Below are 12694 nucleotides of genomic sequence, written 5' to 3'. Positions count from 1 at the left end.
ATTAACGATCAAAACCAGTGCTCCTTCGTGTAAAAATACTACTGTTTTTCTCTAGTTTCGTAGGATTCCTGTCACAAATCCACTCTGAGACTGCATAGGATGAAGTATTTGCAGGGTTCCGTGTTTGCAGAGTTCAGCCATAAGGAATAGATCGACGAGGTTAGGCACACACATGCAAGTACGTGCAGATGGAAGACGATCTGATGTGCTTTCTATCAGAAAGAGTAATCCTGTTTATACACAGATGAAACAAGCGTGATGAGTGAGAGCGTGCAGCTTGCCCGAAGTCTGGGGGTCTTGGAGGATGTAAGAAAGAGTGCAAATTAATCACGCGCAATTTTAAACAGAGATGGCTTTCTTACAGCTGACTTATGGAAAAAGCACACCAGGAGTCTGTTTACATCTTTCACTGTGAACTCTTTTCATAGAGGAAAGTGCTTATTTGAGATGAAATGCTGAAAGAATCACTCAAATAATCAGAGCTGCCAAAGACAACTGCATCATACGATTTTAAAAAGAAGCCCTGAATCATTCACTTATGTGTTTAAAAATAACAACAACAAGTCTTTTCTGATGTTTCTTCTGCCCCTGAGGAATGATTCTTCATCATCCTCTGTAAACTCCATTATGAGAGCAAACCATCACTTTGAGGGCACTGCCATGTCACTCTTGTCCATGGTTGTAATTCATTAGAAGTTTTTGTCAGTAGTGTTTTTTGCAGCAACTTACAAGAACACATTTTCTTTGTAGAGGCGTGTAGAATGCTGCGTTTTTTTTTGTTTGTTGTTTTTTTTTGTTTTGTTTTGTTTTTTTTTTTTTTTTGTTTTGTTTTTGTTTTTTATGAAGGTGGGGATGATAACTTATGAAAACATACTGATATTTTTGGTTGCTGCAGAGCACTGATTGCACAGCCAAGGATTTTTCAGCTTCTCATGCTGCCCTGCCAGCAAGGAGGCTGGGGGTGCACAAGGAGCTGGAAGGAGAAACAGGCGGGACAGGGGATAACCAGAATAACCAGAGGGATGTCTCGCACCATGTGGTGTCATGCTCAGCAATAAAAGCTGTGGTAAAGAAGGAGATGGACATTCAGAGTAATGGCGTTTGTCTTCCCAAGAAACCATGACGTGATGAGCCCTGCTTTCCTGGAAGTGGCTGAACAAATGGAAAGTAGCAAACAAATTCCTTGTTTTTCTTTCCTTGTACACCACAGCTTTTGCTTTACCTAGTGAACTGTCTCTATCTCAACCCACAACTTCTCACACTTCTTACCTTTCTCATTTGAGATAATGAGAAGGGTGGGAGACCACATCCCAGCTGGGGAGAGTGAGAGCACAGCTGGGTGGTGCTTAGCTGCCTGCTGGGGTAAACCACAACAACACATAATTAAGGATTATTAAAAAAGCATGCTGTCAGAGTTGTTGAACAAAATACTAGAAGTAAAAGAACTTGTGCACCTTGGATAATATTGTTTTCTGCACCTCAAATGCATGTGAGGAAATGAAGACGTGAGAGAAAAACTCAGATGAAGGTGGAAAAATGGACCCCTTTAGCAGCGTGAGTGACAAAGCTCATTAAAAGAATCCTTTTTAACCTGCTATGATCAGACCTTTTTGGAGGGTTCTGGGTACGAAACATGCAAAGTACAGAAAGATGTATTTTTAAAGGAGTGATATCACAATTACTGAAAAAGCAGTAAGTCAGTTAATTAGACTGTCTCACAGGTCAGTTGCCTTAGAAACATCACAGAATGTTTGAGGCTGGAATGGACCTCTGGTGGCCATCTAATCCAACACCCCCGTTCAAGCAGGGTCACCAAGAGCAGATTGCCTAGGACCATGTTCTTTTTTTTCAAAGACCTCCAAGGACAGTGAGGGGCTTACTTGATTGATATACAAGGGGAGCATGCAAAGATTTTCCTTGCTTTGTTTTATGGTAGACAAAATCTTTTCATCTAACCAAACCAACCATCATTCAACACAAAAATCAATTTTTTAAGTGAAAATACTGAGATCAATGGCTCACCATTTAGGTGATGTTTGGAGCTGAGCTATCTTTTGCTGTGGAGCTTTTATATGTGACTAACATAGAAACTGATTAATTTCTGAGCTGAGTCCCCCAGGTGAAATTCTCTTCCCCAGAACAGCTGTTTTCACATGGGCCATAAACCTTTATTGACTCCTCAGCATTTTTTCATTTCATCTTCCTTTCTCAGTGAACTTTTCCTTTCCTTTAATCATTTGCTCTGATAGTTTCATCATATTAGTTTCTTTGACCCTCTTCACGTTCCCTTTTTTTTTTAAAAAAAAAAATATTTTTTTTACCTCTTAGTAGCCATAGATATCTTGCATCATTATCTGAATGTTCTCCTAGCTAAATATTGGGAGGCAATCTTCTGATGTCTCTGCTGCCTCTAGCTGACAGAAGCAACAGGTCAGTGGGCTAAGTGTACTGTTCTGCATGCAGGGAACAGCAGGGGAGTTTGAGGAGTGGATTATCTCTTGACAGCAGTAATGCTCCTTTGCTTTCCTGTTTTCCTTCCAACTCCATTTGCAAGTCCTGTATCTACAGGAGAGGGAGGGAAATCCTGTCTATCTCCCTATCACGCAGGGAGGAATTCTTAAGATCTCTCATTTGCTGACCACAGTTATGTGAAATGCAATTCAAACAAAATTGCAGCACTGATATGTTGGAAGGCTAGCCTCTGCGGTAGAGGGATAGTGTTCAGCTAATAAAGTTTGCTTCCTGTTAACTCACCTGTGGCAAACTGTGTTGAAGATAATATATATACTGTATTTATACAGATTTTTAAGCCCAGTTCTTTGCTGTAATTAGAAATTCATGTTACCCCAGCTGCTATGGACAGCTGTGATTTCTGAACACTTCTACCTTCTAAGTCATTACTCACTTCACTCTTATTTTCAGTCCCTTCATCTCCCCAGCCCCTTGTTTACCTCTGAAGCATGTTATGCATTTAATGACTTCTGCTCCTAGGTCCTTATGGAAATGGATGTTCACGAGGCCTGGGTAACCACCGTAATGACAGAGTCCTGCGTGCTGATTAGTCAGTCCAGAGACACCGATCACGTACGTTGATCAGAAGGGCACAGAAGGGGAACAGCAGAGGTGTTAAAAATCAGAACTGGGGGGAGCTGGTTGTGTTATGCCTAGCTGTCTGCTAGGATGCCTGGAAGAGCCCTGTGACCTCCATAACGTAGGCTTTGGGGCACGGAGCAGATGAATGTCCGTGTACTCATTTGTCTTTATGTGCTATTGAGTGATCTATGCAAACAGGGGGACTTTCCTACAAAAAATGCTGATATACAGTATGCAGGCAAAAATCAGAGTGGAAAAAGAAGCAATGGTAATTCTTTTCAAAGCTCTGAAACCAAATATCAAAGATTACTTGTGAGGGCATTTCCTGGAGATTTACGGCCACCTGACATGTGGTCACAAATGGCCTTAGTGGTCACAGATTCCTCAGGAAATGTGCGCGCCTGCAAGGTCATTGAAAATATTTTGGGTTTTGCCTTTTTCCGAGAAACTTGTGACTACACAGAGCAAAGAAGAAATAGGGGAAATATCTCAGCCTAGCTTTTCCTGCATGGCATCTAAAACAATAAGTTAGCGTTGCTAATATGCAAAACCTTTTATTGTTTTCACACTTTCTGGTTAATATCAGAGTAACTTATTTTAAGCTGAATTTGCCACAGAGAAGAATTTGTAGGCTGAAGTGCTCCGGTGTTGCTCTGAAAGTAGCTGTGGGTTTTTATTGTCACCTCTTACATTCCCGGTGAAACTGAGAGAAGAGGTTTCTATTCTAGTTGGTTACGCTTGTCTTGCCTGTGTAAAGAACTTTGTGTGCAGAAGACATCTGGTACTTTGTTACAGAAACAGTTTGATATGCTTTGAGCTAGGTCACCATTTCTCAACAAAGTCAACAACATCTCCTTAAAAATAACCCTGGGGAGTGTAAGAAGCACAAGCGATAAATTAGCATGCTTTATTTGTCTGTTTAGAAGCTGACAAGGAACGTTTGACCTTGCCAGGAGTGTAAGAGGAGTGATGCAGAGACAGTTTTTTCACTTAAGACAGTGGCAGTATTTTCCACTTGCCACTCTTTTACAGCCTTTCCCAATGAGGATCCCTTACTCCTCACCCCTGCAGTCTGTGATCCTTACAGCAGGAAAAAGAAACTTAATGTTTTTGTGTTGGTGTCACCCTTTAACCAATTATTTGGAAGGGAGAGGGGTGGATTAATAAAAGCAGACCTGATCTTCCAGTTTAGCAGAACACTTAAATGTATGCCTAGCTTTAACTATACGAGCAGTCTAAATCTCACAGTGCCTTTCTTGGGTGAGACTTGTCAAGTGAACAAACATTGCAGGTTCGGCTGCTGAAGGTGGTTGGACTGGAAGCCAGCTGGCTTTAGACTCAGCCTCTCTGGCTGCAGGCTGTACTTCCAGACGGGCAGAAGGCTGCGTTGTGAATTCAGGCTCTGAACTTGTACCAGCAGTAGCTGAAGGATGCTCTGGTGGGGAGCTGACCATTTTGTAAATGCTGCTAATGAAAAAGCTGTGTGAGAAGTGTTGTTGGGAGGCCAGTGGAATTTCTCACCTCCTCTTCCACTTACTTGTAGTTTAACCGTGTGCGTGCTAAGCCAGAGCTCTATCTAGCGAGGCAGGCGCTGCATTCACACAGACTAGCCTTTTCTAACGACACTATTTTCAGTAACGGCAGCTGTTTTAAAGCTTAACATTCTTCATCCCAAAACTATGTGCAGATGAGCAGCATTAGTCAGGCGGCATTTTTTCAGGCGGTAATAGTGACCAGACAACCAGATACAAATGTTATTCTTTCTTCCAGACCGACATGCTTATGATTGGCTGTAGGTACTCCTCTCTCATGTTCAAAGGACTTGGAAGGCACAAAGTTTTCCACAGCTTCTTGCCTAGTCTTCTGGAACTCCTTATAGGAAAACCAAGATGCTTGGTAAAAGAGAAAGTTCAGATTTGAAGTGAACTGCTCGGTATCTATGCAGACAGAGATGTCGCATGAAAGTTGGCACTTTTTTCTGGTGAGCAAAAGGTCTTTTTTTAATCTTCTGACAAATTGTGCACACTTCTGTTGAACATGAACAGTGATAGCAGGTTTGTGATTACCCATATCAAGGTGTATGGTTTTGATAAGGCATAAGAGGCCTCCCTCTTGTCCGTGAGCCAACTATGAAGAAAATTTCAGAAAGAGGCAATCGCAGACTGCCTGCTGTGGTATTTCTCTAGTATATGGCACGTACCGCTGTTACAGAGTACTGGAGGAGACAAACTGTTGGCCCAATGCAGCAAAGCCATGCCTAAATTCATTCCTAAATAAGAATTGAGCTGTTCTATTAATTCTCCCTATTTGTAAGAAGGAAGAATAGAGATTTCCTGGTTGTTTAGAATCCGTGACTGTCATTGTCTGTTGAGATGTTATAACTAGCCAAACAAGCAGGTGAGTACAAGGGTAGAAAATGCACAGATACAACTAGAAGCTAATTATGATATAGAATATTAATGTACATGTAAATAATTAAAAAGAACAGAAAACAAGCAAACAAGCTTGTATTTTTTTTTTTTTTGACTAACCAAGTTGTACCAAATTGGAAAAGTTGAGGAGAAAATAAAGCCAGTCAAGTCACAGCAGGGTTTCATATATACAAGGATGATTTTCATGGCACAGTATATGATTTCTTGAGAAAATGTTAGCTTTTGATCCCTTTCACTGTGATTCATATGTAAATGAATTATGTTAACGCAAGAATCTTCCATTAGTTGTCCAGTTGGGTAATGCACAGGCTACACATCAGAAAAGAGGAGTATAAAGAGCAGATGGGTCCTCCAATGAGGCACCTAAAAACAAAGTTTGGGAAGAGAGGGCAGGGATAACGGAGCTTCCATGCTCGATATGTAATTCTAATTAATGCTAATTTATTTAAAGCTTATTTACAGTCTGCCCTCAGTGCAATTGGACATTTGGGGGAGCATATATTCTCGAATTCCAATGTATAAAGCATTAGTGGGAGTTGTTTGAACACTTGTGAGGATAATCGAGTGCTTTAACTGCATTTATTTTCACTGCTTGCTAGTTACGTTTGTAGCATTTTCTAATAGGATTTTGTTAGTTAGGTGAGCACATCTTCTGTGTTCACAGAAATGCATATGTAAAGGAAAGGAAACCGATGTTTTGAAGTGGCCTTGTGCTCCAAGTCTTTTTTCTTCTCCTTCTTGCACACATAACATAAAGCTAAACTAATTTTATTATTATGATTATTATTATTATTATTATTTGTGAACAGAAGTGACTGTTGGACACAACTTGTACAAAAGTTTCAGATTTGCTCAAGGATTCAGGAAAAAAAAGGGGTGGAGAGGGAAGAGAAGAGAATGGTCTGTTTGGAGAGCTTTTATACAATCATATCGTGACATCAGTAGGTTTCTGGAAGCTAAGTGCTTGCCTTGTGAAACGACTTCGTAACAAGAGTGCAAGAGCTCACTGCTTTCCGAAAGAAATAGTAACCTACTTCGGAGAACACAAGGCAGAAAAGCGTATTGCTATTCTTTGACTCATACTTCCTCTTGTGTGGATGAATACATTATCAGCACTTTCACTTCTTCTGTACTTTTCTTCAGAAAGGTCTCATAGGTCTTTCTTTCAAACTGCTTTAACAGAGCATGTGGTAGCAGTGATCTGTGCCAGGAGCATGGCAGAACCCAACCGCTATCTAGCAGCCAGTACCACCACCCTGCAACCACATTCCTTAGGTGCAAGGTTCAGGAGTTTTTTTGCTGCATATTCCTTACAATACAGGATTTCTAGGCAGTGCCTTTGATAATGGACCCGGATCTGGTTGTATACCAGATATTAACCACACAGAAAAAATGCCATGTATTCAGTCACCCTCTCAAAGCAACCCAAACTGCCTTGCACGCACACGTTCTCTCTTCTATTATCACATCATGTCAACATTTTGTTTCCATTTTAGTTGTTTCCAGTACAACATATGTGGTGCTTTTAAGTTCAAGTCGAGCCTGTTTCTCTCATTTCATTCTATAAACAGATGCTTTGTGGTATTTATGCCTCATGATTTAGAAAGCCCTGCCCATTAATTTTCAGATTTGGGATGAGTTTCAGACCAGAGAGCAAGGGGAGCAAGAGGCCATGTAGTAACACTTTCATGTGAAGGAAGGAGAACATTTTAGTTTACCTGAAAGACTAAGGTTTGTTTATTTTTGACTATTTTCTGTAACTTTTTATAAGCCTTATAAAAATGGCATTGGGCAATAAACGTCAAGTGTCCCTCTTCTTGTCAGCAGCTGTATGACAAACTGACAGACCGAGTAGTTTGAAGTGACATTGAATGTGAACCAGTTCAAACCAGCATCCTCAGTGGGGTTCCTCAGTAAAGCACCAGCCATGAGCTGGAGAAGTGCTAGGCCATGTAGGAGAAGGAGCACACTGGATAAGGAGCCGAGCTGCTTCACAGCCCTGCAGTTTATTTGCATCTATATGGTGAGTGCAGAGAGAATAGCACTGCTTTTCTTGAAAGGAAAGGAGATCTCCAGGAAGAGCTGTTACTTCTGTCAGCACTGCTGCGAAGGGGTGGCTGGCTAAATAGCACAGAGCGTGTAAGTGAGGGGAACGGACCAGAAGAGAGAAGTACTGAGGAAATACCACGGTTTAAAGTCATTTGAACAACTGTTTTGGTATGCTGTATTATTCCTTATGCACCAGTTAAATGCACAGACCATGGTTCAAATATGCAGAGAGGCTTTCGTTTGGCTTGCTTGTCAGTATTTGTTTTTTGACAATGTGACTTGTTTGTTTAGGTGTGCCGTTCTGCTCCAGTAAAAAAGATTTTGCATTGCTTTTGTAAAAAGATTTGCTTGTACTTCTAACCCTTGCCATGGCTGCTGTTAACATCCAAACCATAAGGGGAGTTTGAGGTTGGCTAAGGACGATCCATTCCTACCCCAGAGTGCACAAGGCTTGGATTGCACTGTCTGTAGTCCTCGTAAATCCCTGCTGGTCTGAGGACTGCTCGTGGCACACGTGGCAGAAGTGTTTACCCCACCCAGGTGGGCAGGCTAGCCTAGGGCTCCCTGCCCCTGCTGATTGAAGGCTGCAGGAATTACAGCTGAACTCATTTTAAGGCTGTTATCCTGCTTTTACTCCAGGGAGCGGGGCTCAAAAATTGCAGGGCAGAAGGGGGGGGTGAGAAACCATTGTTCCCTGCGGTCTGCACCCTTTTCCCAGGGTGTTTGCTGGCTGTTGGTCCCAGCTACTCTTCAGGACTTGCCAATACCCCAGGTGGGAAGAGGTGGGCACAGCATCTGGGCTGGCCAGAATAATCCCAGCAGCATGGTTAGAGCAAGTTGGGTGGGACCGGAAAGGGGTGCGTGAGTGTGGCTGGAAAAGCTTCCCTCTCCTTCCACTGCCATTACCCTTACTCTTTGTCGCTAGCCCTCCCTTCTCCCTGCTTTGTTCTCTGCTGCTTTCTGTCCAGTCGCTCCCTTGGTTGTTACTTTCTGCTATTAGTGATTCTGGTGCATGGGGAGAGCGGCATCTTGGCCATCCCTGCAATTGCTTCCTGTGGCTTTTAAAAGGAACAACAGCTTTCATGTGCTTTTCTTTCAGAGTAGCTTTCTCTGCATATTTTGGTAGGAGTTCAGCTGAATTCTCTCTTTACTCCTTCCAGAAATTTTAAATAAACTTCGTCTGGTCCTGGAGATTTATTGCAAACTACACAGAAGGGCCAGGACTGGTGCAGAGCTTTTCCACATGGAAAGACTGATGCAGAGAGCTCACAAGGTACCCAAACAAAAGCAGAGATGGTCGGTGAGCCTAAAATGCCTCCTAGACGAGAAGGTAACTAAAGTTTGGTTCAGTCCTAGCAGCTGCCGCTCAGAAGGCTGACCTGGCCAGCAGCCACCTCGCACAGCTGCTGTTGCAGGGTGCAGAGCATAGCCCAAAGGCTTTGGAGGATCTTTTTGGCTGCACACGGGGCCAGCCAAGGTGCCCTGGCACCCTGGGGCTGAGGGGAAGCAGACAGAGGTGACACACGTCCGTCTTGGCTTTCCCCATGCCAGAGAAAGGTTTATTACTAATCACTTTTATTACAGACACTAACAGTAGGTAATTACAATAGGAATGCAGTAGCTCATTCGGAGAGGAGCGGTGCCAGGCAGCACCTACAAACACAGCTTTTCTGAACTCTTCTGGGAACTGTTCTAGACCCTCAATCCCCATCTGAAACTAGTGCAGTCCTCACAAGTTGCCCTTTTTTAATGCTGGATTTGCACCACATCGGAATAGATGCCACACATCCATACTGGAGATTTATTTTGCACCACACCATTCTTTGGCTAGGAATCTGCTCTTACCGAGCTTGAATTTGGTTTAAATTCTGGGAGACTTTCATGAACACTTTTTTTTTAATCCCCTCCTATTCTCCTTTCTGCCGAGAGTTAAGGCTGTGTTCATAAGCAGCAGCTAGCCTGGCACTAGTTCTTACTAGTAAAGTTTATCTATTGCCAAGTAAACATAAGCATGTTCAAGCTGGGGAAGAAGCTTTCTATTCCTACCTCCTTCTCAAAGCTTTTCCTTAGGTAAAAAAAGTCCTTGCTGTACGTTTGGTAGGTGCATTTGGGGAACAGCCAGGAAAGCGTCGCTGTTTAAACAGGGAAGACAAATAAAGAGCTTCCTTCCTTCTCATCTTTCTTTGTAGGCACGATGAATCCTGAGCGATGCAGTCCTGTGGAGCAGGATCAGATGGACCCTCCTGGGGCAGGGTCAGGCTCCACAGCTTCCCCCAACAGCAAGTTGTGTGGTTTGTATTTTGCTTCTACAGTGCAACAGATGCTATATTTAACTTCTTACTTCACTTCCAGCTGTTTAGTTTTTAAACAAAATCTGAGCTTAGAAATACTAGTCAGCTGGTCACCAACTAACCATCAGTTAGAAAGCTGTCCCTGACCCCTGTACAGCCCTCACTTCTGAGGTACCTTCCCCTTTGGCAATAGTTTAACGTGGTGAATCATTGTATTATTGCATGCACCAAATTTGATGAGATCCTGGGTCTGGCTTGGAAAGAATTTCATTAAAAATAATAAAATAGATGAACAGTGGATAAACAGGGGGTCTTGTTCTGGGCTTCTGAAGGTCTGTGCTTCCAGCATGTCGTTAGAAATTACAGTGGCAGCTAAGAAAAAAGTGGGTGGGTGGAGGAGGATTCTCATATAAACATTTCAAGGAGCTTTGAGACATGCCAGTAAATATTTCAGGTTCCTAGTACAGTCGTGACCGCAGGTATTATGATAAGGAAAAGCCTAACCAAAGCCCTCCAGACAGCCCCACAGAATGGTGAGAACATTCCACCAAAGATGTCCTTCTGCCCTACGAGACACAGGACCTCAGAGATGTTAGCAAAGTGAATCTAGTGCAACGTACATTAGGCACGCAAGAGATTTTCACAAGTCCAGAAAGGACTAGATGAGCAGACAATGCCCAGGGATCACATGGGAGCAGGGAGGTACTCTTCCCCGAAAAAGGGTAAAGTAGAGAGGTAAGTAGAATGAAGAGATGCATTTTACTTAACTTTTTCAGCTCATAGATAGTTTACCTCTTCTTAATTCTATCTAGATTTACAAATATTACAAAGCGTTAGTGATTTGTTGAGCTAGGCTTGGAACAGAAATATTATTTGCTAAGCATTTTAACCTGGTTATTGTCCTAGGATAATTCATAGTCCTAGGAGACCTCATTGCTCTCTACAACTGCCTGAAAGGAAGGTGTGAGGAGCTGGGGGTCGGCCTCTTCTCGCAGATGACTAGAGATAGGACTAGAGAGAATGGCCTCAAGCTGTGCCAGGGGAGGTTCAGGTTGGAAATGAGGAGACATTTCTTCTCAGAACGAGCAGTCAGGCATTGGAATGGGGTTGCCCAGGGAGCTGGTGGAGTCACCGTCCCTGGGGGTGTTTAAAGAAAGGTTGGACCTGGTGCGTAGGGACATGATTTCGTGGGTGACATTGGTGGTTGGGGGATGGTTGGACCAGATGATCTTGAAGGTCTTTTCCAACCTTAATGACTCTATGATTCTAAGATGCCACCACTCTATTAAACAAAGGGCTATAGCGTACATTGAGTACCTTAACTGACCTCGAGTACCTTAAGTAACCTGGTTATCTTGATGTGATCACAAATCTGAAAGTCTGATACTTAGCTTCTGCGTTAGAAGTACCATTGTGTTTAACATCCTGTTTCATCCACAAATGTAACAATTTTATTTTTTGAACAGAGTGATCTTCTACTCTAATTGATTACAAATGAAAGGCTAGCCCCTCAAATTATAAAGATCCCCTTTTCAGTCCTTTTATCCTCTCCTTTAGCAGAGAAGGAATAAGATTGTGCTCTTGACGGCCTCTATCATGTAAACTCCAGTCTGCTGCCTTGCTATTTTCGAGGTGCCTGTGGGTGACCAACTTCATTAGTCACCGAGGCACCGTATAATTGCAGGTGGATGTGGGTGGACACTATGACAAGCAATTTAATAGGTACTTTTTGCATGTGTCAGAAACTTTACCATTACAAACCATCAGGAGCTCTGGAGTTAGATATCAGCTGAAGAGGTAGAGAGGGTGAGGAGGTGCCCCAGGCACCTTTCTGACCCAGGATACTTTTGGTTTTGGTAACATACTGTGCCACAGGGTAGAGAGGTTTACTCCACACCAAGTGCCATGTTTACAGACACAGCCTTTCTGTTGTAACCCCTCCGTGTACACGTGCCTGCACAACCCACCTTCTCCACAGTTCCAGAAGGGGGACACCCCTCCTTTTTCATCCCGACAGCTTAAGCACACCCCTTCTAGGTAGTGCAGCACAATGAAGTTTTCCTAAGAAACGTGTCATGGCTGAAAGTGCGTAAAAGGGCTCCAAAGTGTAGTTATTTCTGGCAGGAACCCTTACAGCTAAAAGTTAACTTAAACTTTGCCCCATCTCTCATTGTTTCTGGCCTGCCTTTGGGCAAATCTTGTCAGAACCCTAAAAGAGACTATTTATTTATTTTACTCCAGAGTCACAGACTCTCTCTGCCTTTCCAAGTGCTTCAGGCAATGCTCTTCCACTGCTCTGGCCCATCCTCTTCTGAGCTGCCTGATGACAAATACTCTTCTGTAGCCCTCCTTCCCTTTCACCAATTCTGCTAGATGGTCAAAGAACCTGCCTGCTCAATGGCTCATTTGACAGGTCTGCCTTCCAAATTTGATGCCTTTCTTCACCACACTCGCTGCACAGCCTTGTCAGCCTGCTAGGACTGCTCAGCATCCTCACCTGGCACAAGCACAGCACCTCACTGCATACAGATACATTGTGTGTCCTCTGTTCCCCTGGGCCAGTGCTCTGGGGGCAGGATCAAAACTGAAAAGTAACCCAACCACATAGTACTTACGTAATACTTTTTAAAAGAAAGTCTCCACGATCTATCTACATACACATTTTAATTGTATTCTATTCTATTTTTAGCAAGAAGCGTATCTTGGGATAACAGTCAAATTATTTGTTATTATTTTTTCAGGGCAGGGGGAGAGACGTTTCAAAGACAAATTATACTAATGAAGAGTAACAGTTTTAGAGCTGCATCTACTGAGATTCAATTGCAACAG

The 12694-nt window shown here is 42.9% G+C and overlaps 1 long non-coding RNA gene across 1 annotated transcript; it reads left to right on the top strand.

The window, feature by feature from the left end:
- The first annotated feature begins 7353 nt into the window (after positions 1–7353).
- Positions 7354–10959, top strand: LOC118165272. The gene is made up of 3 exons (XR_004749956.1): positions 7354–7548; positions 8735–8904; positions 9764–10959. It is a non-coding gene; the product is annotated as an uncharacterized LOC118165272 (long non-coding RNA).
- The last annotated feature ends 1735 nt before the right edge of the window (positions 10960–12694 follow it).

The sequence above is a fragment of the Oxyura jamaicensis genome, chromosome 3 (genome assembly GCF_011077185.1).
Source record: "Oxyura jamaicensis isolate SHBP4307 breed ruddy duck chromosome 3, BPBGC_Ojam_1.0, whole genome shotgun sequence".
Taxonomy (NCBI): domain Eukaryota; kingdom Metazoa; phylum Chordata; class Aves; order Anseriformes; family Anatidae; genus Oxyura; species Oxyura jamaicensis.
Note: the sequence above shows the minus strand (reverse complement) of the source record. Positions and strands in the feature narration are given on the sequence as shown.